The 27,271-nt window shown below is 52.8% G+C and overlaps 1 pseudogene across 1 annotated transcript in view; it reads left to right on the plus strand.

Moving 5' to 3' along the window:
* The first annotated feature begins 4,435 nt into the window (after positions 1-4,435).
* The window catches only part of LOC147737481 (uncharacterized), a 55,886-nt pseudogene continuing 33,050 nt past the window's right edge, over positions 4,436-27,271 (plus strand). Inside the window, exon 1 of the transcript XR_015298484.1 lies at positions 4,436-4,696. The product of XR_015298484.1 is annotated as an uncharacterized LOC147737481 (transcript). The remainder of the gene's footprint in view (positions 4,697-27,271) is intronic.

A 27,271-nucleotide genomic window follows, 5' to 3' on the forward strand; every position in this document is an offset into this window, starting at 1 on the left:
TAGCAGGGGCCCTAGAGTGAGCAGCAGGGGGACCCCAGAGTGAGCAGGAGCGGGGACTCCAGAGTGAGCAGCAGGGGGACACCATAGTGAGCAGCAGGGGGACCCCAGAGTGAGCAGCAGGGGCCCCAGAGTGAGCAGCAGGGGCCCCAGAGTGAGCAGCAGGGGCCCCAGAGTAAGCAGCGGGGATTCCCAGAGTGAGCAGGAGTACCCCAGAGTGAGCAGCGGGGACCCCAGAGTGAGCAGCTGGGGCCCCCAGAGTGAGCAGCAGTGGCCTCAGAGAGAGCAGCAGGGACCTCAGAGTGAGCAGCTGGGGCCCCAAAGTGAGCAGCGGGTATCCCAAAGTGAGCAACAGGGGGACCCTAGAGTGAGCAGCAGGGAGACCCCAGAATGAGCAGCAGGAGGGCCCCAGAGTGAGCTGCAGGGGGGCCCAGAATGAGCAGCAGGGGAGCCCCAGAGTGAGCAGCCGGGGGCCCTAGAGTGAGCAGCAGGGACCCCAGAGTGAGCAGCAGCGGGACCCCAGAGTGAACAGCAGGGAGACCCCAGAGTGAGCAGCAGGGGGCCCCAGAGTGCGCAGCGGGGGGACCCCAGTGTGAGCAGCAGGAGCCCCAGAGTGAGCAGCAGGGGCCCCAGAGTAAGCAGCGGGGACTCTCAGAGTGAGCAGGGAACCCCAGAGTGAGCAGCGGGGACCCCAGAGTGAGCAGCAGCAGCAGGGGCCCCAGAGTAAGCAGCGGGGACCCCAGAGTAGGCAGCGGGGACCCCAGAGTGAGCAGCGGGGACCCCAGAGTGAGCAGCGGGGACCCCAGAGTGAGCAGCGGGGACTCTCAGAGTGAGCAGGGAACCCCAGAGTGAGCAGCAGGAGGGACCCCAGAGTGAGCAGCAGGAGGGACCCCAGAGTGAGCAGCGGGGTCCACAGAGTGAGCAGCAGGGACCTCAGAGTGAGCAGCAGGAGGGACCCCAGAGTGAGCAGCAGGGTTCACAGAGTGAGCAGCAGGGGACCCCAGAGTGAGCAGCAGGGACCTCAGAGTGAGAAGCAGGGGACCCCAGAGTGAGCAGCGGGGACCCCAGAGTGAGCAGCAGCAGCAGGGGCCCCAGAGTAAGCAGCGGGGACCCCAGAGTAGGCAGTGGGGACCTCAGAGTGAGCAGCAGGGACCCCAGAGTGAGCAGCAGGAGGAACCCAGAGTGAGCAGCAGGAGGGACCCCAGAGTGAGCCGCGGGGTCCACAGAGTGAGCAGCAGGGGACCCCAGAGTGAGCTGCAGGGCCCCCAGAGTGAGCAGCAGGGACCTCAGAGTGAGAAGCAGGGGACCCCAGAGTGAGCAGCGGGGACTCCAGAGTGAGTAGTTGGGGGGACACCATAGTGAGCAGCAGGGGGACCCCAAAGTGAGTAGCAGGGGCCCCAGAGTGAGCAGCAGGGGCCCCAGAGTAAGCAGCGGGGATTCCCAGAGTTAGCAGGGGTACCCCAGAGTGAGCAGCGGGGACCCCAGAGTGAGCAGCAGCAGCAGGGGCCCTAGAGTAAGCAGCGGGGACCCCAGAGTGAGCAGGGGGACCCCAGTGTGAGCAGCAGGGACCCCAGTGTGAGCAGCAGGGACCCCAGAGTAAGCATGGGCGAATTTTGCGAATTCGCAATTCGTGAATTTGCGGATTTGCGAATTCGCAATCCGCAAAATTCACGAATTTGTGCAAATTTGCGGATTTTTCTTTTTTGGCGTGTTCGCGGGGCGATTTGCGTGTTCGCGTGGCGTTTTGCGTTTTCGCAGGTTTTTTTTTTGCGAGACCGCTCCTTGTTGTGCCCTTCTGCCCTCTGCCCCACTCATTTTTGTGCCCTTCTGCCCTCTGCCCCACTCATTTTTGTGCCCTTATGCCCTCTGCCACACTCGTCGTTGTGCCCTTCTGCCCTCTGCCCCTCTCCTGTTTTATTTTAGAATGGCGCCGGCAAGCTGCCAGTGCCATTCTAAAATAGTTACTAAGTTAGCTTCATCAGGAAGCACTAATAGATCAAATAAAGACGGTGTGACCGAATTCAGTTAAACTCGAGCACCTGCTTCAATTAGTGCTTCCTGTTGAAGCTAACTTAGTAACTATTTTAGAATGGTGCTGGCAGCTTGCCGACGCCATTCTAAAATAGTTACAAGCTTGAAGCTTGAACTTTTGCCCCCCGGATCCGTTCCACTCGCGGATTAGCGGAACGGATTTTGCGCCCATGCTTACCCCAGAGTGAGAAGAAGGGGGGGCCCATAGTGAGCAGCAGGGGGACCCCAGAGTGAGCAGCAGGAGGGACCCCAGAGTGAGCAGCGGGGTCCACGGGGTCCCCAGAGTGAGCAGCAGGGGGACCCCAGAGTGAGCAGCGGGGACTCCAGAGTGAGCAGGGGACCCCAGAGTGAGCAGAGGGGACCCCAGAGTGAGCAGCAGCAGCAGGGGCCCCAGAGTGAGCAGCAGGGGCCCCAGAGTGAGTAGCAGGGGCCCCAGAGTAAGCAGCGGGACCCCAGATTAAGTAGCTTGGGACCCCAGAGTGAGTAGCAGGGGCCCCAGAGTGAGCAGCGGGGACCCCAGAGTGAGCAGCAGCAGCAGGGACCCCAGAGTAAGCAGCGGGGACCCCAGAGTGAGTAGCTGGGGGACCCCAGAGTGAGTAGCAGGGGCCCCAGAGTAAGCAGCGGGGACCCCAGATTAAGTAGCTGGGGGACCCCAGAGTGAGCAGCAGGTGGACCCCAGCATGAGCAGCAGGGACCCCAGGGTGACCAACAGGGACCCCAGAGTGAGCAGCGTGGGGACCCCAGAGTGAGCAGCGCAGGGACCCCAGAGTGATCAGCAGGGGCCCCAGAGTGAGCAGCGGGGACCCAAGAGTGAGCAGCGGGGACCCCAGAGTGAGCAGCAGGGGGCCCTAGACTGAGCAGCAGGGGGACCCCAGAGTGAGCAGCAGCGGGGACTCCAGAGTGAGCAGCAGGGGGACACCATAGTGAGCAGCAGGGGGACCCCAGAGTGAGCAGCAGGGGCCCCAGAGTGAGCAGCAGGGGCCCCAGAGTAAGCAGCGGGGATTCCCAGAGTGAGCAGGAGTACCCCAGAGTGAGCAGCGGGGACCCCAGAGTGAGCAGCAGCAGCAGGGGCCCTAGAGTAAGCAGCGGGGACCCAAGAGTGAGCAGGGGGACCCCAGAGTGAGCAGCGGGGACCCCAGAGTGAGCATCAGCAGCAGGGGCCCTAGAGTAAGCAGCGGGGACCCCAGAGTGAGCAGCAGGAGGGACCCCAGAGTGAGCAGCGGGGTCCACGGGGTCCCAGAGTGAGCAGCTGGGACCCCATAGTGAGCAGCAGGGGGACCCCAGAGTGAGCAGCAGGGACCCCAGAGTGAGCAGCGGGGACTCCAGAGTGAGCAGCTGGGGGACCCCAGAGTGAGCAGCAGGGGTACCCCGGAGTGAGCAGCAGGGGTACCCCGGAGTGAGCAGCGGGGACCCCAGAGTGAGCATCAGCAGCAGGGGCCCTAGAGTAAGCAGCGGGGACCCCAGAGTGAGCAGGGGGGGGGGCAGAGTGAGCAGGGGTACCCCAGAGAGAGAAGGAGGGGGTCCTAGAGGGAACAGGAGGGGGCCCCACAGTGAGCAGGAGGGGCCCCAGAGTAAACAGGAGGGGCCCCAGAGAGAGAAGGACGGGGTCCTAGAGGGAACAGGAGGGGGCCCAGAGTGAGCAGGGCGCCCCAGAGTGACCAGGAGGGGCCCCCAGAGAGAAAAGGAGGGGGTTCCAGAGGGAACAGGAGGGGGCCCCAGAGTGAGCAGGGGGGGGCAGAGTGAACAGGAGGGGGTCCCAGAGGGAACAGGAGGGGGCCCCAGAGTGAGCAGGGGGGGGGGGCAGAGTGAACAGGAGGGGGTCCAAGAGGGAACAGGAGGGGACCCCAGAGTGAGCAGATGTGGGGGCAGAGTGAACAGCAATGTGCCTGGAGGTGGGGGCACCCAGGGTAAATATACCCTGCTGCAGGCGCGCAACACCCATTGGGCTCACGCACCCCTTCTTACAGCCCCTCTGTCTTTGGTTTGAAGAATTAGCCCCCCGAAATAATTTTCAGCCCCCCCCCCCCCCCATGTGGCTCTAGTTGCCCGCCTGCCCTGCCGTGCTGCACCCGAGGACACAGCGCTTCGTTACCCACACTTCCTCTTTTCCTGCAGCGCTAGCAGCACCAGCGCCACCGCGGAAAAGAGTCCGTTAGAAAAGCCGGAAAGGGCGGGGTCCGAGGAGGGGGGAGGGAGATTTAGGGAAAGGGGGGGGGGGGGTTGTCAGGCGGGGATCACGATTAGGCCCGAGCACAAACTACCAGCCCCCACCACCCACCCCGGCCCTCTGGGCCGCTCACCCAGCCATCCGCAGCGCCTCGAAGCCTGGGGCGCGCCAGCGAGGAGCCTCTGCCTCTGGGGGTCAGGCTCAGCACATGTCTGCAGCGCCTCGAAGCCTGGGGCGGGCCTGCGAGGAGCCTCTGCCTCTGGGGTCAGGCTCAGCACATGTCTGCAGCGCCTCGAAGCCTGGGGCGCGCCTGCGAGGATCCTCTGCCTCTGGGGGCAGGCTCAGGATATGTCTGCAGCGCCTCGAAGCCTGGGGCGCACCTGCGAGGATCCTCTGCCTCTGGGGTCAAGCTCAGGACATGTCTGCAGGCAGTGCCCGTGTCCGATGCCCCCTGGCCAATCAGAGCCCGCGTGTGAAGCTTACTTGTGAGACTGTGTGAAGGTAATTAGGGTGCAGCACCTGCACGAGGACGTGGGTGGGGGCTGTGAGTGTGAGTGCGAGTAACACTCCGTTTGCTCCTCTTGTATTTTGTTTGCTCACAATTGTCCCCTTTGCCTCCTGTAACTCAACGTTTGCTTTTGTAATGTATTCACTTGTCATCTTCTCCTCATGTATCTTTACTGTTCCTGTTGTGAGGCCTCCGACGCCTTTGGATAAAGTCTGCGCGAGATAAAAACGCATTAAACGAATCAATAAGTGAGAGTGCACGAGCAGCACAGGAGGGGAGGCTGTGCAGGGCGGGGGTGTGGTCCCCGCTCTCTGATTGGCCCTTTCAGTGCCAGGCCCCTTATGACAGACGCCAGACCCCTCGGCCCTCCCCGGAGCCCTCCTGAGTGCACACTCACCCTCACTCCAGCCTGCCTGTCCAGGCGCTCTGCACTCTAGCGCCTTGAAGCTGCTGCCGCCGGACGAGAGAGGGGGACTGACCGTTCAGCAGAGGGCGCAGAGGATGGGTGAGTGAGCAGGGAGTGCACACTCACCGTGACTCCAGGCGCACTGCACTCTAGCGCCTTGAAGCTGCTGCCGCTGGACGACCTGTACCCAGGGGGGGCACAGAGGGCACCCCCTGGAGAAGGGGGTACTGACCGTTCAGCAGAGGGTGCAGAGCATGGGTGAGTGAGTGAGGACTTCAGCTACTGTGCAGCGCTTTCCGCCGAGCCCTTGGTCTTAAAGCGCTAGTTTTTTGGGAGTCAGGTTGCATTGGCACGTGGCAGAGTACGTGGGTGCGGGGCTCCTCTGAGCAGGCAGAGCACCTGGGGGGTGGGGGCTCTGAGCAGGCACTGCAAGGGGGGCTCTTCTGAGCAGGCACTGCAAGGGGTGGGCTCCTCTGAGCAGGCACTGCAAGAGGGGCTCCTCTGAGCAGACACTGCAAGGGGGGCTCTGAGCAGGCACTGCAAGGGGGGCTCTGAGCAGGCACTGCAAGGGGGGCTTCTCTGAGCAGGCACTGCAAGGGGGGCTCCTCTGAGCAGGCACAGAAAGGGGGCTCCTCTGAGCCGGCACAGCAAGGGGGGCTCCTCTGAGGAGGCACTGCAAGGGGGGCTCCTCTGAGCCGGCACTGCAAGGGGGGGCTCCTCTGAGGAGGCACTGCAAGGGGGCTCCTCTAAGCAGGCACTGCAAGGGGGGCTCCTCTGAGGAGGAACTGCAAGGGGGGCTCCTCTGAGCAGGCACAGCAAGGGGGGCTCCTCTAAGCAGGCACAGAAAGGGGGGGCTCCTCTGAGCAGGCACTGCAAGGGGGGCTCTGAGCAGGCACTGCAAGGGGGGCTTCTCTGAGCAGGCACAGAAAGGGGGCTCCTCTGAGCCGGCACTGCAAGGGGGGGCTCCTCTGAGGAGGCACTGCAAGGGGGCTCCTCTAAGCAGGCACTGCAAGGGGGGCTCCTCTGAGCAGGCACAGCAAGGGGGGCTCCTCTAAGCAGGCACAGCAAGGGGGGGCTCCTCTGAGCAGGCACTGCAAGGGGGGGCTCCTCTGAGGAGGCACTGCAAGGGGGCTCCTCTGAGGAGGCACTGCAAGGGGGGATCCTCTGAGCAGGCACTGCAAGGGGGACTCTTCTGAGCAGGCACTGCAAGGAGGGCTCCTCTGAGCAGGCACTGTAAGGGGGGGCTCCTCTGAGCAAGCACAGCAAGGGGGGGCTCCTCTGAGCAGGCACAGCAAGGGGGGCTCTTCTGAGCAGGCACTGCAAGGGGGGGGGATCCTCTGAGCCGGTACTGCCAGGGGGGGGGATCCTCTGAGCCGGTACTGCCAGGGGGGGGATCCTCTGAGCCGGTACTGCCGGGGGGGGGGATCCTCTGAGCCGGTACTGCCAGGGGGGGGGGGGATCCTCTGAGCCGGTACTGCCAGGGGGGGGATCCTCTGAGCAGGCACAGAAAGGGGGCTCCTCTGAGCAGACACAGAAATGGGGGCTCCTCTGCGCAGGCACTGCAAGCGGGATCCTCTGAGCAGGCACTGCAAGGGGGGCTCCTCTGAGCAGGCACAGAAAGAGGGGCTCCTCTGAGCAGGCACTGCAAGAGGGGCTCCTCTGAGCAGGCACTGCAAGGGGGGCTCTGAGCAGGCACTGCAAGGGGGTCTTCTCTGAGCAGGCACTGCAAGGGGGGCTCCTCTGAGCAGGCACAGAAAGGGGGCTCCTCTGAGCCGGCACTGCAAGGGGGGCTCCTCTGAGCAGGCACAGAAAGGGGGGCTCCTCTGAGCAGGCACAGCAAGGGGGGCTCCTCTGAGGAGGCACTGCAAGGGGGCTCCTCTAAGCAGGCACAGCAAGGGGGGCTCCTCTGAGCAGGCACTGCAAGGGGGGCTCCTCTGAGGAGGAACTGCAAGGGGGGCTCCTCTGAGCAGGCACGTAGTAGAACAAGGGGAGCTTGGCCCTAGGGGACAAGTGAGGAGGCTGGGCCTGAAATTAGAAATCAAATAAGTGTGCCTCTCACTATTTACTCAAAGCCAAAAGTCAGGGCGTTTGAAGACGCTATTTGTCGTATTCAACACGGTATTTTTATTTTTACCAATTACTTTTGTATTTTGTCAAATATTTGTCGCACACAACATATGATCAGCAGAAAAGACCTGTACAACACAGCAATTTTTACACAAAGTTTGAATCAATCATTGCAACACATTGTCAAACTTAAACGTAGACCTGAATGCGGTCAACAGATAGAAACATTAAACATATGTGACAAAGTACATAGTGCAACACATATTTATATCAGTGCAAAATTTGATTAAAGCAAAAGCATAGCAAAGAAAGAAAAGGTTAGAAAAAATTAGAAAAAAGGAACGCGAAAGTGAATTCGAAGCTCTATATTGTCATCAGCAATGACTTAAATTTGAATTGTCCTTTTTCTAATTCGCCGACGCGTTTCGAATCCAGAAATTAACTGTCAGGATTCTCATCAGGGCATAGTTTATCTATCTGTGAATTTAAACAAAGGGGAAAAAAGATTTCAGTGTCATGGTTTGACGTGAGGACAACTCTCCTTATGCTGTGGCAATCAGCATTGACCTACCGCTGTTTAGAAGAAGCTGATTTCAGCCTGGGATTGCAAGTGCAGACTCAAGATTGGGTCCAAACATGAAGCGCCTACAATTAAAATGGGCGTACATTTTAGCGCGAATTGTACATTTGATTGTTTACACTTAAAAAACAAATACCCACTGAGCATACCGTTATTGGGTTTGAAGTCGATCAAAGCGGCTGCTTGATGCGGGGTGAGGGCTCCGCAGCGTGTTCGCTGCCTATGAGAGGGCAGTAGCACTGTGTGCAAAAAAGGGTTTGTATATTGGTACTGATTGAGTTACAGACTGGGTCTTAAAACAATTCTTTACCGGCTAGCGGGGAGTAGTACCTTTTGCGTTTTACCGCTGCTGGGTCCAAAATGGGATCCTATTTTCTGAAGGGCGCAATCCCCTTTTAAACGTTTAGTTGGCGTGCTCCAACTCCGCTGGGGAAAAAACGAAGTTGTTGTTAGTCAACAGCCAGAGCCAGCCCTAGCGAGCGCGCTGGAACGCGGCGCTTTGCCTGCAGGAGCATTGCTTACCTCGAAGTGGTTCAGTTGGCGGCTCGCAGCATACTGTTTGGTTTCCCAAAATGGATGCTGCTGCAGTTACTATGGTGATGAATCATTGGGGTGCCGCTATGCATTGTGGGATTTGTAGTTTGTGTAATTGTCAATTATTTAGTAGGGAAGCATCCGTGTTGCATTTAAAACATACTGAGACGAGACCAAGTCGGTCATCTGGAAAAACAAGACACCATTGAATTAGAGTCTAGCGACTTCAGATAAAGTATTAAGGCCCCTCTGCACGCTATTAAATTTCAATATCAGATAAGCTTCTGTTTTTAAAAGCATCCTATCGATATCCACATTGCTTTGTGCCGGGCGTAGTGTATACAACACTGTCCATTTAAAGTGATTGACATCATGGCTTGCATTTATGAAGTGCTCCACCATGGGGGCAGTCATGATTTTATTCTTGATCCTAGATCGATGTTGGCAGATGCGTGTGTTCACTTGTTGTGTGGTTTTGCCGATATAAATCAGATCACAGGGGCACTGGACCAGGTAAACGACATTCTTGGTCTTACAATTTGAAAAGTCCGAATGCTTCCATCTGGTAGTTCCATGTTGGAACTCGTCACCCTCGATAGTGTTTGGGCATACAATACAGGTACCGCACTTATGGTGCCCTGTGATTGGTTTGAGGTTCCATTGACTCAGAAGGTCACTTTTCTTTTTTGGTAAAGTGACGTCCGCCCGCATAAGTTGTTGGCCTACATTTTGATTCCTTCTGTAGGCAAACAGAGGGTTGGATGGTGGGCAATCTAAGTTCGCCAATAGGTGCCAATTGCTCAGCACCGTTTTTCTCAGTTTGTGGGTGTCTGGTCCAAAGGTGGTGACGCAGACCAACCTTTCAAGCGTGGGTTTGGGCCGTACTTGCAGTAAAGTTTCACGGGGGGTGAAGCGCGCTCTTGTTAGGGAGTGCTTGAGTAATTTTTTAGGATACCCCCTCTCCTGCATTTCTTGGCAAAACGTCTCTGCATGGGACGTAAAGTCCCTCAGGTTCGAACAGTTCCTCCTTATGCGCAACAATTGCCCATATGGAAGGTTTGATTTCAAGTTCCTGGGATGGGCACTCTTGTGGTGCAAAATAGTATTCCTATCTGTGTCTTTTTTATGGAGAGAGGATTTCAATACTCCATTGATGTTGATGATTTCAACGTCAAGAAAAGTCATCCTTTCGTTGCTTTGTGTCATCGAGAATTTAATGTCAGCATGCCGGTTATTGAGCCAGTCATGGAATGCTACAAGATCAGTCTGGCTCCCCTGCCACAGGAGCCAGACGTCATCTATGTAGCGGAGCCATTGTAAGATGTGCTGTTTAAAGGGGTTATTGTTGTCAATGAACATCTGTTCATACTGCGCCATGAACAGCACGGCCATCTCAGGGGCATAAGGGCACCCCATCGCGGTGCCCTTGACCTGCATAAAGAACTCCCCATTAAATGAAAAGTAGTTCTTTTTTAGAGCAATCTCGGCCAGTTTTAAGATAAACATTGTGGGTACTTGGTGGGGCCTATCTCTCTGGTTCAGGTAGATTTCCATCACCTCTAGTGCTTCTTCTTGCGGGATCTGTGTATACAGGGAGGTGACGTCCATTGTGACTAGCAGTTGGGTCTCAGAGTTGAATGCTGTGTCTTCAACCTTGAGGAGAAAGTCAGTCGTATCTCGTAAATACGAATTGACCGTTTTTAGGAAGGGTTTCAAGAAGAAATCCACGTACTGGGACAAGGGCTCAAGACAAGAATCGCACCCGGACACGATTGGGCGTCCTGGGGGATCTTGTAGGCTCTTGTGGATTTTTGGCAGGAGATAAAGCACCGGAGTTCTTGGGTGTTTCTTTAGTAAGTAGTCATACTCTTTTTTGCCCAGAAACCCACCATCTAGGCCATTCTGTAAAGTGTCTGCGATAAGTCTCTGAATCTCCTTGGTCGGATCTTCTTGGAGGCGTCTGTACCAGGTTACATTGTTCACCTGTTTGTTGCCTTCTGCTAGGTATTTTTCACGGGCCCACACCACCACCGCCCCACCTTTGTCGGCCTGTTTTATAATGATTGAATTGTCTTCTTTTAGGGTTTTGATTGCTGCGCGCTGTTTATGGCCTATGTTTTGTGGTACAAAATGTCTGGCTTTTTCCATTTTCTCTATCGATGACAGGAGGACTTGTTCAAATGCGAGAACCTCCTTGGGGATATTTTGGTAAGGGACAAATGTGGACCTGTTACGTAGTCCAGTTACTTCTGTAGTGGGTGAGGAGGGATGGCTCCAAAAGAAGACCCTTAGACGGATTTTGCAACAGAACTCAATGGCTTCCAGCTTGAGTTTTGTGTAATCAGTCTTCCTGCCGGGCACAAATTTGAGGCCCAACGCTAAGACTGAGTGTTCGTCCGGTGTCAGGGGTCTGTTGGATAAATTGACAACAGCATTGGAACGCTCTACGACTTGTATGAGCGGTTCCTGGTTCGCATCTCCCACGGTTGTTTGAACCGGGCTTTTGGCTGTTGGCCCTGGTCTAAAAAAGCCACCTGTTTCTTATTTGGATTGCGATTATCAGACCCAGATGAATCGGAAGAGGAGGTTTCCGAAAATGTTGTGAATCTATTTCTTGAGCGTCCTTGAAAGGTAGAAAGGGCTCTCCGGGATTCTTGTTGGGTGTAGTAATCCTCTTTTAAAAAGGGGTATACTTGTTCGATTTTGAAGGCCTTCACGTCTCTTTCATATTTAAAAGTTTTGTCATTAATAGTGTTGTCTCTAAAAGTTCTGATGTCTTTCTCAATCTTCTCCAATAGTGTCTTGGCGTCCGTCACGGCCGGACTGGTCTTAATCGTCTCAGTAAGTTCCTCTATCTCTTTTTGTTCTTCTAAGCACAACCTCTGTGCTGTCTCTATGGTGTGGACCATGAGGTCCCTGCTGCACTTCGTATTGATAAAGCTGAAGCCTTTTTTATATTCTGCATCTTCCATGAATATCACAGGGACATTTTTGACCTGTAGGCCCCAGGGAATTGTGCCCCCTTTCAAGTGCCTAAGGAGAAAATGTCCATGCAGTTCCGTGCGTACATGCTTTTTTTGTAATCGTATTAAACGATCCGATTCCTCTGAGCAGGCACAGCAAGGGGGGCTCCTCTGAGCAGGCACTGCAAGGTAGCTCCTCTGAAGAGGCACTGCAAGGGGGGCTCCTCTGAGCAGGCACAGAAAGAGGGGCTCCTCTGAGCAGGCACTGCAAGAGGGGCTCCTCTGAGCAGGCACTGCAAGGGGGGCTCTGAGCAGGCACTGCAAGGGGGTCTTCTCTGAGCAGGCACTGCAAGGGGGGCTCCTCTGAGCAGGCACAGAAAGGGGGCTCCTCTGAGCCGGCACTGCAAGGGGGGCTCCTCTGAGCAGGCACAGAAAGGGGGGCTCCTCTGAGCAGGCACAGCAAGGGGGGCTCCTCTGAGGAGGCACTGCAAGGGGGCTCCTCTAAGCAGGCACAGCAAGGGGGGCTCCTCTGAGCAGGCACTGCAAGGGGGGCTCCTCTGAGCAGGCACAGAAATGGGTGCTCCTCTGAGCAGGCACTGCATGGGGGGCTCCTCTGAGGAGGCACTGCAAGGGGGCTCCTCTAAGCAGGCACAGCAAGGGGGGCTCCTCTGAGCAAGCACTGCAAGGGGGCTCCTCTGAGGAGGCACTGCAAGGTGGGGGCTCCTCTGAGGAGGCACTGCAAGGGGGGATCCTCTGAGCAGGCACTGCAAGGGGGACTCTTCTGAGCAGGCACTGCAAGGGGGGCTCCTCTGAGCAGGCACTGTAAGGGGGGGCTCCTCTGAGCAGGCACAGCAAGGGGGGGCTCCTCTGAGCAGGCACAGCAAGGGGGGGCTCCTCTGAGCAGGCACTGCAAGGGGGGGCTCCTCTGAGCCGGCACTGCAAGGGGGGGGCTCCTCTGAGCAGGCACTGCAAGGGGGGGGATCCTCTGAGCAGGCACAGAAAAGGGGCTCCTCTGAGCAGACACAGAAATGGGGGCTCCTCTGAGCAGGCACTGCAAGGGGGGCTCTTCTGAGCAGGCACAGAAAGAGGGGCTCCTCTGAGCAGGCACAGAAAGAGGGGCTCCTCTGAGCAGGCACTGCAAGAGGGGCTCCTCTGAGCAGGCACTGCAAGGGGGCTCCTCTGAGCAGACACTGCAAGGGGGGCTCTGAGCAAGCACTGCAAGGGGGGCTTCTCTGAGCAGGCACTGCAAGGGGGCTCCTCCGAGCAGGCACAGAAAGGGGGCTCCTCTGAGCCGGCACTGCAAGGGGGGCTCCTCTGAGCAGGCACAGGAAGGGGGGCTCCTCTGAGCAGGCACTGCAAGGGGGCTCCTCTGAGCAGGCACTGCAAGGGGGGCTCCTCTGAGGAGGAACTGCAAGGGGGGCTCCTCTGAGCAGGCACAGCAAGGGGGGCTCCTCTGAGCAGGCACTGCAAGGTAGCTCCTCTGAAGAGGCACTGCAAGGGGGCTCCTCTGAGGAGGCACTGCAAGGGGGGGCTCCTCTGAGGAGGCACTGCAAGGGGGGATCCTCTGAGCAGGCACTGCAAGGGGGACTCTTCTGAGCAGGCACTGCAAGAGGGGCTCCTCTGAGCAGGCACTGTAAGGGGGGGCTCCTCTGAGCAGGCACAGCAAGGGGGGGGCTCCTCTGAGCAGGCACAGCAAGAGGGGGCTCCTCTGAGCAGGCACTGCAAGGGGGGGGGCTCCTCTGAGCCGGCACTGCAAGGGGGGGGGCTTCTCTGAGCAGGCACTGTAAGGGGGGCTCTTCTGAGCCGGCACTGCCCAGGGGGGGGGGGATCCTCTGAGCAGGCACAGAAAGGGGGCTCCTCTGAGCAGACACAGAAAGGGGGCTCCTCTGAGCAGACACAGAAATGGGGGCTCCTCTGAGCAGGCACTGCAAGGGGGGCTCTTCTGAGCAGGCACAGAAAGAGGGGCTCCTCTGAGCAGGCACAGCAAGAGGGGCTCCTCTGAGCAGGCACTGCAAGAGGGGCTCCTCTGAGCAGGCACTGCAAGGGGGGATCCTCTGAGCAGGCACTGCAAGGGGGGGGCTCCTCTGAGCAGGCACAGAAAGAGGGGCTCCTCTGAGCAGGCACAGAAAGAGGGGCTCCTCTGAGCAGGCACTGCAAGAGGGGCTCCTCTGAGCAGGCACTGCAAGGGGGCTCCCCTGAGCAGACACTGCAAGGGGGGCTCTGAGCAGGCACTGCAAGGGGGGCTTCTCTGAGCAGGCACTGCAAGGGGGGCTCCTCTGAGCAGGCACAGAAAGGGGGCTCCTCTGAGCCGGCACTGCAAGGGGGGCTCCTCTGAGCAGGCACAGAAAGGGGGGCTCCTCTGAGCAGGCACAGCAAGGGGGGCTCCTCTGAGCAGGCACTGCAAGGTAGCTCCTCCGAAGAGGCACTGCAAGGGGGGGCTCCTCTGAGCAGACACAGAAATGGGGGCTCCTCTGAGCAGGCACTGCAAGGGGGGCTCCTCTGAGGAGGCACTGCAAGGGGGCTCCTCTGAGGAGGCACTGCAAGGGGGGGCTCCTCTGAGGAGGCACTGCAAGGGGGGATCCTCTGAGCAGGCACTGCAAGGGGTACTCTTCTGAGCAGGCACTGCAAGGGGGGCTCCTCTGAGCAGGCACTGTAAGGGGGGGCTCCTCTGAGCAGGCACAGCAAGGGGGGGCTCCTCTGAGCAGGCACAGCAAGGGGGGGCTCCTCTGAGCAGGCACAGCAAGGGGGGGGCTCCTCTGAGCAGGCACAGCAAGGGGGGGCTCCTCTGAGCATGCACTGCAAGGGGGGGGCTCCTCTGAGCAGGCACTGTAAGGGGGGCTCCTCTGGCTGTGCCCACCCTCAAGCAGGCAAGCACTGTCCACCCTCCTGGGCCTGTGAGGCTGGTTGATGCCTGTATGAATGAAATATACACTTATATAGCGTAAAACTGCCACCCTACGGGTATCCTGGCGCCTTGATTGTCGAATAGACACCACAAAGCAGACTCAGTTGTCAGTGAGAGGATCTAAAGATCAGCCTTTGGAAATAGCCAGGCTTTCAGGCTCTTCCTAAAGCATGTCAGGGAACTGGCCTGTCTAAGGTCCAGAGGGAAGTCATTCCATACACGCGAGGCCGTCACACCAAAGGCTCTGCCCCCCCATCCGAGCCCGCTTAAATCGTGCAGTTGTTATCAGATTTACATTCAAAGAGCGGGGCAGCCTCCCAGGATTGTACCAGGTAAACATTTCCTGCAGGGGGACAGGACCCTGACCATGTGCTGCCCTGTTTGAAACAAAGGGGATAGTGGAACCTTCTTAGTCATAGCACCTAACATAAATAACTCATCATTATACAATTCCCTTTAAAATTAGTTAAGGGATTTGTGTGCACACTTATTGGCACCCACCGTCACAATTCTAGTTCACAGGAGAACTTTAGCAGTATACATAAACGCACAGGTGCACAACACAACTTTAGGCAATAAAAAACAAATCTAAATCTAATAATCACAGGAGTAGAATTCTTTAATTTCGATTCTTTTTATTCCAAAAAACGTGAAGAAAAAAAATTGTACAGCCGGCGCGTTTCGTCCTCTGGGGACTTCTTCAGGGCGGTTTATTCTAATTTGAGTAGCCGCGCTGGTTTGTTCTATTTCTTGATTTAATCGTCTTCAGTAAGAGCTGGAACTGGATAAAGGATATCTATTAGATGTGTCCAGAAGAGCGTCTTCACCAGGATAACAGGGAGACCATTAGCGAGAGCAAGGCTTGATCAAAGATTCAGCCCTTTAATATCAATCTGGGGTATATACATCACAAAACCGGAAGTCAAGAATAGCCATGCGGAGGTCAGTGTCAATATGTTGGTGTGTCAAACAAGTAATATTGGCTGATGTTTTAAGAGCGCCAACAGACAAAAGATATAATTCAACATACTAATCAGTTGTAAGCGATTCTTGATGAGGTGCACACAATCTGATACCAAACATAAACATGAGCCCTCAAATATTGAAGAATGATTCTTGGCTCAAAAATAGAAGGCACAATTCCCATCCATGGAAAGCAAGACGACTCGTGATAGAATTGTCACAGCCTGACACGACCTCCTCTAGTAAACGGGCAGTGATACCGGGTCCCGTGCAGCACCAGTATGCAATGCAGAGATTTAAAAGTGTTTTTTGGAAGTAGCAGAAGAACCTTTCTATAGCATGCATAGCAGGGTGAAGCAAACACTGGCCGTTTTATTAGCTTGTGAGTCCATTTGAAGATTTCCATCCACCATGACCCCCAGGTTACGCACCACTTTATCCGGAATCAGGGGGTCGTCCTCGGGGGTTCGTTTAAATTCCACCGATAGAGGAGGAGACATTCTAGTGGCAGGACAGTCCACCACCTCTGTTTTCCCCCCCATTAAACTGTAGGGAATTTTTCCTACGCCAACCAGCAGTCTGGCTCATACACTCCTGGAAGGTGTCCATAGATACCGCCTGTTTCCCATCCAGGGAAAACACCAGTTGGGTATCATCTGCATAGATGACCAGGTCTACCCCGTAATATTTAATAATGGGGAATAGAGGGCGCAGGTAGATATTGAAAAGAATTGGGCTAATCGCCGAGCCCTGTGGCACCCCATGATGTACTGGGGACATGCCTGAGGTGAACGGCGTCAGAGACACAGCCTGTTGTCTTCCTGACAGGTAAGATAGTAACCACTGCAGGGCCCGTCTGACATGTCCAGTAACACTAGGAGAGAGGAATTCCCATTGTCAGCACCCATTCGTAGATTGTTCATTACGGTTGCCAAAGCAGTCTCGGTACCGTGTTCCGTGCGGAAGCCATATTGGTCCCAGTCCAGCAGGAGATTGTCTTCAAGGTAGCACAATAGACTTTTACTAACTACCTTCTCTAAAATTTTAACAGGCTATGGCAGTAGAGAGATTGGCCTAAAATTTGCTGGATTAGAAGGGTCAAGGGATGGTTTTTTAAGCAAAGGAGTTACTACTGCTTGCTTCAAGACCTCTGGTACCTCCCCCTCCTCCAACGACTGACAACAGAGCTTCCATAGCCAGGGAAAGGATTCTAGACCAAACATTTTCCAGATTTTATTTGGAAGCGGATCTAACGGGGAGCCCGAGGATATACTTCGAGCCAGCTGGTTAAAAGAATCCTCCGTGGGGGCATGAAAGATATTCAAAGAGGTTTCTATCTGAGATTCTGTATCTAATGCCAAGGCTAAATCATCCGGCCACTGACAACGGATCTTCCATAGCCAGGGAAAGGTTTCTTGACCAAACATTTTCCGGATTTTATTTGGAAGCGGATCTAACGGGGAGCCCGAGGATATACTTTGAGCCAGCTGGTTAAAAGAATCCTCCGTGGGGAATGAAAGATATTCAAAGAGGTTTCTATCTGAGATTCTGCATCTAACGTCCAGGCTAAATCATCCGGACCATCAGGATGTAGTCCTCCAACAATTTTAGTTATTTTTTCCTCAAAGAAAAGGGCAATCTCATCGCAGAGTTTCTGCGATGCGACCACCTCATTGCTCGTGCAAGCAGGACTAGATAAATCCCTAAAAATATTAAAAAGCGCTTTTGTTCTATTTGGAGCTTGCAGAATCGATTTAGCATTAAAGTCGGCTTTGACCCTGACGATAGATTCCCTGTACTGGGCCTGTACCGATTTCAAGGCTTTCTTATCTGATTCTAGGTAGGCCCTCCTCCATTTCCTCTCGGCCTTTTTGCATGCTACCCATAGCTGTTTTTATTCATCATTATACCAGGGAGCAGAGATTTTTTCGTGTTTTTGATACATTTTACTGGAGCTATTAAATCCAGGGTTCCTGCAATATAATTACAGTACGTCTGATAATTTTCACCTACAGGGGCAGAGGGAGTAAAGAGATTCTAGTCCTGAAAGATCGGCAGTGCTCTATTTTTCACCAGCTTGACCCATTCTCTTCCTTTTCGATAGGTCGATGACTGGTTATTATTATCCTCTGAACTGGGTGTCATGATACGGAAATGAATTAAAGAATGGTCGGTCCAGTTTTGAGGCAGCACATCGACCACCTCAGTCTCGGCCTGGTTCGCAAACAGGAGATCTAAGACATGTCCTGCTAGATGAGTCGGTGGTAGGACCATTTGATGTAAATTAACGTTCTCACAAGTGTACCTTAAGTCTCTCAAATGGTTATCTAAGCTGCCGTTATCTCATAAGTTAAAATCCCCTAGTACGATCATTCTCAAATGGGTGAGGCTCAGGTCAGTGATGGAGTTGAGCAGATCTTGAAACTGGGTATCTGCACCCAGGGGTCTGTAACAGACCACTCCTGTCAGTAGCCTACCTTTAGCCTCTTGCAACGAGAAGCTCAACCGTTCAATCCCAGTAACATCGTCTACTTGTAAAGGTGAGAAGTTCAATTTTTCCTTGAAAATCACCCCAACCCCTCCTCCTCTCCCAACAGTCATTGGTTTGTGAACATTTTTATATCCATCCGGGCAAGCAAAGCTCATTTGTACCAACGACTCAGTACGGGTTCACGTTTCTGTTAAAAAGAGGACGTTCAGATCCATGTTTTCTAACACGTCGGACACCTCCTGATAATGTTTCACCAGGGATCTGCAATGAAGCATCCCACAACCAGTGGCAATCTTTAAGGGCCTGTGAGGCTGGCTGATGCCTGTAGGTAAGCAGTGTCAATCCTTAAGGGCCTGTGAGGCTGGTTGATGCCTGTAGGCAAGCAGTGTCAATCCTTAAGGGCCTGTGAGGCTGGCTGATGCCTGTAGGTAAGCAGTGTCAACCCTTAAGGGCCTGTGAGGCTGGCTGATGCCTGTAGACAACCAGTGCCAATCGTAAAGGGCCTGTGAGGCTGGTTGATGCCTGTAGACAACCGGTGTCAATCTTAAAGGGCCTGTGAGGCTGGTTGATACCTGTAGACATCCATTGTCAATCCTTAAGGGCCTGTGAGGCTGGCTGATGCCTGTAGGTAAGCAGTGTCAATCCTTAAGGGCCTGTGAGGCTGGCTGGTGCCTGTAGACAACCAGTGCCAATCGTAAAGGGCCTGTGAGTGTAGTTCTGAAAAATTCTGGACTCGCGCAACAAACTTTGTCGAAGCATGGCGATTTTTATATCAAAAGACCGATAATGGCTAGTACACTATGCACAAGCATTTTCGTCATAATCGAGTAACGATTTCACCTCGAAATCGTCATTTTCGTTTTTGAACCCTTGGGTTCCATTTTACGCTTGACGGCCATTTTGTGAGTTGCCCTTCACATAGGCTTGTAGCTACAGTTGAATTCGATATCAAAGGACACATACACCTTAATTGACTTTTCTGTGACCTGGGCAAGCTGGAACCATTGCCCCAAGCCAAACCTGTTTGGTCAGTTTCTCTCCCAGTGGACGAACAAGATAGCATCAAAGCACAACAGGCCATAAACTGTTCTCATCGCACACACCCTGCCCAAATCTTGCTCACACCTGTCCCTGCTCTTTTCTCTCCTTTTTCTTTATGATGATGAGGAGCCCGGTTTTATTGGGGGTACACCGATATCTGATGGAAATGTTGGGCCTTGCTGGGTAATTTGCTGTGGGCTGGACAAACTGAAATGTGGACTTGTCATCATGACTCTGCCTTTTCTTTGTAGTTAAAATATGTGAATAGCTCACTGTAAATCTAAGAATGTTTGCCTGAAGCTTAATATTTTGTATAAAAAGAGAAGCCTGGCTTTGTAATGTTGAGCAGTCTCCTGAGAATATACACACCGTGTTGTTGTACTTCTAGGACGCGGGCTGATGCCTGTAGACAACCAGTATCAATCGTAAAGGGCCTGTGAGGCTGGTTGATGCCTGTAGACAACCAATGTCAATCTTAAAGGGCCTGTGAGGCTGGTTGATACCTGTAGACATCCAGTGGCAATCCTTAAGGGCCTGTGAGGCTGGCTGATGCCTGTAGGTAAGCAGTGTCAATCCTTAAGAGCCTGTGAGGCTGGTTGATGCCTGTAGGTAAGCAGTGTCAATCCTTAAGGGCCTGTGAGGCTGGCTGATGCCTGTAGGTAAGCAGTGTCAATCCTTAAGGGCCTGTGAGGCTGGCTGATGCCTGTAGACAACCAGTATCAATTGTAAAGGGCCTGTGAGGCTGGTTGATGCCTGTAGACAACCGGTGTCAATCTTAAAGGGCCTGTGAGGCTGTTTGATACCTGTAGACAACCTGTGTCAATCCTTAAGGGCCTGTGAGGCTGGTTGATACCTGTAGACAACCTGTGTCAATCCTTAAGGGCCTGTGAGGCTGGTTGATGCCTGTAGGCAAGCAGTGTCCATCCTTAGGGGCCTGTGGGGTTGGCTGATGCCTGTAAGGCAACAGGTGTCAATCCTCCAACAAAAGAGAGCCAGGAAGGAGAAAGCTTGTGCCCTGGACTGAAGACTGTGGTGAAACTGTGAGGGCAAATACAGTGCAGGGTGAAGAGAGGCAGCACCGCCTGTGCTTGAATTCATTAGAGTGTAAACACATTATTTCTACCTGCTCCCAGTCAAAACTTATCACTTATAAAAATGTAATAATGCATCCCAATGTTATCCAATGGGAAAGATGGGCCTTCAAGTAGTGAGAACGAATGTAGGGTTTTTTCACTACCAAGACATGTAATATTTAAGAACACATGTCCTACCTTTTCCATACAGTGCACCCTGTCCTGTGGGTTGTTTAGGGCCTACCCTAGAGGCGACATATGTTTTTGAAAAGAGGGTTTGGTTCAGACAAAATGTTCATTTTTCCAGGTCGAAATGGAAGTTTTAAGCTGCACTTCCCAGCGGCAGTGGCAGGCCTGAGACATGTTTTTAAGGCTACTTTAGTGCGTGGCATAATGAATGCTGCATGCCCACTTGTAGCATTTAATTTACAGTCCCTGGGTATGTATAGTGCCACATTACTGGAGACTAACCAGTAAATTAAATGTGGCAGTTGAATGCATGCCACCTTCATCATGTTTAAAAGAGTAGCCCAAGCACGTTTGCTTTGGTTAGCAGTGGCAAAGGGAACATAGTGCTAAAAGCCATCTAAAACTGGTTAATAAACACAGAAGCAGTGAAAGCAAAAGGTTTGGTGGTGACCTTGCAGAGAGGGGCAAGTCCAGCAGGGCTAAAGTCTTTTATCTTAGACTTCTTGTTGTTGCTTCCTGATAGGGGAAAGAAACTTCTAAATCGCTTAAGAGTAAAATCATATTTTTATCTTTTGACCTGAGTCCCTGGTTTATCTTTTAAGTGATATTATTTTGCTTTTTCATTTCTTAACTTTGCTGTAGGTGGCCAGGATTTTCCCTTCTCCAATCCCACCAATATTTCATCACAATGTAATGCCGCGGAGGGTGTTGTCTTCAACATATGTACATTTCTTGTTAATGTACACATTTTCTAGGTTTTGTTTTACTTCGCTTTTGTAGGGCTACAGAGCCTTTGGTAGTCTCTAGATTTGTTTTGGTGGCTAATACTATATTTTCTCTACCAAGACATGCTTTGTGGGCACAGCACAATCGTCTTTTTTTAAATTGTCTGTGTCATTAATATTAAAGAATTCATTAAGGAATTTTCTGAAAAGATTAACTATATCTGGATTGTTCAGCAATTATTTGTAAAACTGTCAACTGGAGTTGTATACAGGGACAGAAGTGTTGTGAAATACCAATGATATTGGAGTATGGCCTGATAACATTATTGATCCAAAGTTGACATCAGTGGGGATGTTAAGTAAGTGTTTTTATGTTGGGAGTAATAGCTCCTCATGTGTGAATTATGAATGGGTGCCGCTCACAGTCAAGGGGTGCCGCTCGCAGTCGTTTCCTGTGCTGAACTCGCTGGGATCACTTCTGGACACTGCCCTGAACTTGGAATTGCCTGTGGAACTCTGAGCCCGTGTGCTCCATCCCTGGGTTTCGCGCTATCGCTGAGGGAGAGGGACGCCTAATCAGCCAGCGGGAGCGGGACTGCGAGGCCCAGAGGTGCTTGCGCCTGGTCATCGTGCGCACCTGGTGCCTCTTCCCGCCCCCCTCCTCCTCCTATTTAGCCCCGCCTCCGGACACGAACGCGGTACGCGCGCGGACGGAAGCGCGGGCGAAGACTGGGCAAAGAGCGGGCCGTTTGAGGCCGTTCGAGTACGGTCGAGTCCGGTCCAGGCTATCCCCTTGGCCCCATTCTTGATATTGTAAACCCACCTGTTAGCTGTGCTCGCTGAAGATCAGGTGTAATGTCTACACGCGAGTACAGAAGCAGGGCTGCCAAATGGAAGTTGAAAAATGGAACACTTGACGATTTTATCACCAGAACCAACACTGCCATAGACCTGGAGATCAGTAAAATGCAGCATAGGGTCTTCATTGAACTTGATGCAGCCAGAAGGCTATCCCAAAAATCTTCTCTAGGTAATTTTGCCCTTGCCAAAACACCGGACCGCCCAATTGGCCCAGCTCCTCTCTTGACGCAGGCAGTGATCCACCACCCACCAGCCGTATCCCTTTCAGCCCCAGCATCGAAGATGGTGTCCCCACGTGCATCCCTCCCCACCCTTACTCCATCACTGGGTGGGGTCCCCTTTGAGACGCTACCGATTGTCAAGCGCAAGGTTTTGAGTGGGAGGATTTCCCCTACCCCCCTAAAGGGTCCCATTCAAAAACTAAAGCGCAACAATACCACCACTTACTCTGGGAAAAAGGCTAAAGTTGCAAAGGCTCAGTTACCCTCCCAAGTACCAGCCCAGCCATCCAACTCACCCATTCCCATGGTAAATATCTGCCCACCAGTACTAGAATCTAGTCCAGCATTACCGGTGGGGGAACACGAGAACCTTGTAATCGAAAGTGAGAACGGTGGGGTACCACTCTGCACGATAGAAGGAAAGGATGTGGAATTTTTAACGATTGTGTGGGAAACGTTAAAGAAACTCCTAACCACCCTGGAAGTTAGACTCTCTCGAATAGAAACCCAGCTCCTCGAGACAGAAACAAGTATTCTAAATCTAGCCACCCTGACAATACCTGTCAATAAACCATCTAGCCCACCAGTTGCGACTCAAACCTCATCAATATCTGCTGCTACTCCATCAGTAGCTCAGGTGGTTAAACCCATTCCGAAACCACGGCACAAGGTCACTACAAGCATTTCCACCAATAGAGCAGTGGAAAGTGCAAATGAGCTGCCGGCTCAACAAGCAACAGCTCCGAAAGTTAAGCCAGTCCCGAGGGCGAAAGATCGCAACAACTACTACCATAACCCACAGAGACAAAAACCCTTTAATAATCATTACAGGGGTTTTGTTGATCTTCCCCCAGACGTAAGGCCGTATGTAGTTGTGCTTACGGGGGTGCCAGAAATTTCATTTCAACAGCAGGAAGACTTTGGATCATTAAAAAATAAGGTAATCCATTGGCTCAATGCAAATAGGCCATTACCCAATCACCTGAGAAGCAAAATTCTTATGGTGTGTCGGGTCCCTTGGATAGGCACCTCGCACAAGGCTATCACAGGTGATTGTGTTATTGTCTCTTTCGAGGACCCCAACACTGCACACTTTATTTATTCATGGAGCAACCACGAAGCAAATTCGCCCATAGCAACCAGACCACTAACTTACTTTTATCCTCCGCGCTCTCAATACAATACGGGGGGAAACTGGAATAGGATTCCGGTGAGAAATTGTGCACAGGGTGGGCTACCCAACTACTGGCAAGACACACATGGGGGTTGGAATGGGGTACCCACCCGCAACAGATTTGGATGTCTTGAGGATGTGGATTGACTTTCCCACAGAATCACCGGTACACCGTCCTTAGCAGATTTACACTGTTCTCTGTTCTACCCTTCACCACGCTCTGCTCCACCGTTATCACACAGCCTCACTGATACACCATCTTTGGCAGACCCCCACAGTTCCTTGTTTTATTCTTTGCTGTGCCCTGCTTCACTACCGATTCAGAAAAGGGGGTGGTGATGAACAGAGTGTCTGAATTAAGCAGACCACTCTTACCCAGTCCAAAGATCAGGGCTTGATCCATCACCGTTATTTATCTCACTGCACCATCCCAGCTCAGAACCTGGCTATATGCAAATCAGTCTGTCCCTGGCCCAGTGCATCATGGGAACAGGGCAGACTAAACTACCAAGCCAATTCTTCACCAGAAAGGAGACAAGCTACCAGGGACCGGTTTCTGGCATTTCAGCCGTCTTCGGCCCGGCTTGCTTGAATCCTGATGGTGCAGTGAGAAAGGGACTCATGTCTGAGTATACCCTGCCACACCTATAGTGGCCAAAAACGATTCAGAAAAGGGGGTGGTGATGAACAGAGTGTCTGAATTAAGCAGACCACTCTTACCCAGCCCAAAGATCAGGGCTTGATCCATCACCGTTATTTATCTCACTGCACCATTCGAGCTCAGAACAAGGCTAAATGCAAATCAGTCTGTCCCTGGCCCAGTGCATCATGGGAACAGGGCAGACTAAACTACCAAGCCAATTCTTCACCAGAAAGGAGACAAGCTACCAGGGACCGGTTTCTGGCATTTCAGCCGTCTTCGGCCCGGCTTGCTTGAATCCTGATGGTGCAGTGAGAAAGGGACGCATGTCTGAGTATACCCTGCCACACCTATAGTGGCCAAAAACGATTCAGAAAAGGGGGTGGTGATGAACAGAGTGTCTGAATTAAGCAGACCACTCTTACCCAGTCCAAAGATCAGGGCTTGATCCATCACCGTTATTTATCTCACTGCACCATTCGAGCTCAGAACCTGGCTAAATGCAAATCAGTCTGTCCCTGGCCCAGTGCATCATGGGAACAGGGCAGACTAAACTACCAAGCCAATTCTTCACCAGAAAGGAGACAAGCTACCAGGGACCGGTTTCTGGCATTTCAGCCGTCTTCGGCCCGGCTTGCTTGAATCCTGATGGTGCAGTGAGAAAGGGACTCATGTCTGAGTATACCCTGCCACACCTATAGTGGCCAAAAACGATTCAGAAAAGGGGGTGGTGATGAAATGAGTGTCTGAATTAAGCAGACCACTCTTACCCAGTCCAAAGATCAGGGCTTGATCCATCACCGTTATTTATCTCACTGCACCATCCCAGCTCAGAACCTGGCTAAATGCAAATCAGTCTGTCCCTGGCCCAGTGCATCATGGGAACAGGGCAGACTAAACTACCAAGCCAATTCTTCACCAGAAAGGAGACAAGCTACCAGGGACCGGTTTCTGGCATTTCAGCCGTCTTCGGCCCGGCTTGCTTGAATCCTGATGGTGCAGTGAGAAAGGGACTCATGTCTGAGTATACCCTGCCACACCTATAGTGGCCAAAAACGATTCAGAAAAGGGGGTGGTGATGAACAGAGTGTCTGAATTAAGCAGACCACTCTTACCCAGTCCAAAGATCAGGGCTTGATCCATCACCGTTATTTATCTCACTGCACCATCCCAGCTCAGAACCTGGCTATATGCAAATCAGTCTGTCCCTGGCCCAGTGCATCATGGGAACAGGGCAGACTAAACTACCAAGCCAATTCTTCACCAGAAAGGAGAAAAGCTACCAGGGACCGGTTTCTGGCATTTCAGCCATCTTCGGCCCGGCTTGCTTGAATCCTGATGGTGCAGTGAGAAAGGGACTCATGTCTGAGTATACCCTGCCACACCTATAGTGGCCAAAAACGATTCAGAAAAGGGGGTGGTGATGAACAGAGTGTCTGAATTAAGCAGACCACTCTTACCCAGTCCAAAGATCAGGGCTTGATCCATCACCGTTATTTATCTCACTGCACCATCCCAGCTCAGAACCTGGCTATATGCAAATCAGTCTGTGTCTGGCCCAGTGCATCATGGGAACAGGGCAGACTAAACTATCAAGCCAATTCTTCACCAGAAAGGAGACAAGCTACCAGGGACCGGTTTCTGGCATTTCAGCCGTCTTCGGCCCGGCTTGCTTGAATCCTGATGGTGCAGTGAGAAAGGGACTCATGTCTGAGTATACCCTGCCACACCTATAGTGGCCAAAAACGATTCAGAAAAGGGGGTGGTGATAAACAGAGTGTCTGAATTAAGCAGACCACTCTTACCCAGTCCAAAGATCAGGGCTTGATCCATCACCGTTATTTATCTCACTGCACCATCCCAGCTCAGAACCTGGCTATATGCAAATCAGTTTGTCCTTGGTCCAGTGCATCATGGGAACAGGGCAGACTAAACTACCAAGCCAATTCTTCACCAGAAAGGAGACAAGCTACCAGGGACCGGTTTCTGGCATTTCAGCCGTCTTCGGCCCGGCTTGCTTGAATCCTGATGGTGCAGTGAGAAAGGGACTCATGTCTGAGTATACACTGCCACACCTATAGTGGCCAAAAACGATTCAGAAAAGGGGGTGGTGATGAACAGAGTGTCTGAATCATTTTTGTCCACCATAAGCATGGAAGGGTATACTCAGATGTGAGTCCCTAGCTCATTGCACCATCAGGATTCAAGCAAGCCGGGCCGAAGACGGCTGAAATGCAAGAAACCGGTCCCCGGTAGCTTGTTTCCTTCCCAGTATAGGAATTGGCTTGGTAGTTTGGTCTGCCCTGTTCCCATGATGCACTGGGCCAGGGTCAGACTAATTTGCATATAGCCAAGTTCTGAGCTGGGATGATGCAGTGAGCTAAAAAACGGTGATGGATCAAGCCCTGATCTTTGGACTGGGTAAGAGTGGTCTGCTTAATTCAGACACTCTGTTCATCACCACCCCCTTTTCTGAATCATTTTTGTCCACCATAAGCGTGGAAGGGTATACTTATATGAGAGTCCCTAGCTCATTGCACCATCAGGATTCAAGCGAGCCTGGCCGAAGACGGCTGAACTGCCAGAAACCGGTCCCCGGTAGCTTGTTTCCTTCCCAGTATAAGAATTGGCTTGGTAGTTTGGTCTGCCCTGTTCCCATGATGCAGTGGGCCAGGGTCAGACTAATTTGCATATATCCAAGTTCTGAGCTGGGATGGTGCAGTGAGATAAATAACGGTGATGGATCAAGCCCTGATCTTTGGACTGGGTAAGAGTGGTCTGCTTAATTCAGACACTCTGTTCATCACCACCCCCTTTTCTGAATCATTTTTGTCCACCATAAGCGTGGAAGGGTATACTCAGATGTGAGTCCCTAGCTCATTGCACCATCAGGATTCAAGCAAGCCGGGCCGAAGACGGCTGAAATGCCAGAAACCGGTCCCCGGTAGCTTGTTTCCTTCCCAGTATAAGAACTGGCTTGGTAGTTTGGTTTGCCCTGTTCCCATCATGCACTGGGACAGGAACAGACTAATTTGCATATAGCCAGGTTCTGAGCTGGGATGGTGCAGTGAGCTAAAAAACGGTGATGGATCAAGCCCTGATCTTTGGACTGGGTAAGAGTGGTCTGCTTAATTCAGACACTCTGTTCATCACCACCCCCTTTTCTGAATCATTTTTGTCCACCATAAGCATGGAAGGGTATACTCAGATGTGAGTCCCTAGCTCATTGCACCATCAGGATTCAAGCAAGCCGGGCCGAAGACGGCTGGAATGCCAGAAACCGGTCCCCGGTAGCTTGTTTCCTTCCCAGTATAAGAACTGGCTTAGTAGTTTGGTTTGCCCTGTTCCCATCATGCACTGGGACAGTGTTGGAACTGGGGTCACCAGTCCCCTAGGGTAGCATGGCACGAGCGGGTAGGTATCCGAAAGCACATGTGTTAAGCGACCATACAGCACACTCAACCCCTGAGCCAGAAACATGGGCACGCAATTAGTGACACCACTCCAGTGAGCTTGTGTAAAAACTCAAGTCAACTTTATTAAGATAGAGCAGGATCAGGGTATTAGGAATTCATCATAAGATTAGCTTCATAGCTCTCTTTTCAGGTACCTGTGTGTCAACACTTGGCATTAAACTTCAGGTGAATAAATATTAGATATTCCATAAATAATAAATATTGGATAAATACCTTTTTAGTAAAACACAGGCCTGACCTATGCCTTGCTCCTGGTCAG

The sequence above is a fragment of the Lissotriton vulgaris genome, chromosome 1_1 (assembly GCF_964263255.1).
Source record: "Lissotriton vulgaris chromosome 1_1, aLisVul1.2, whole genome shotgun sequence".
Taxonomy (NCBI): Eukaryota; Metazoa; Chordata; class Amphibia; order Caudata; family Salamandridae; genus Lissotriton; species Lissotriton vulgaris.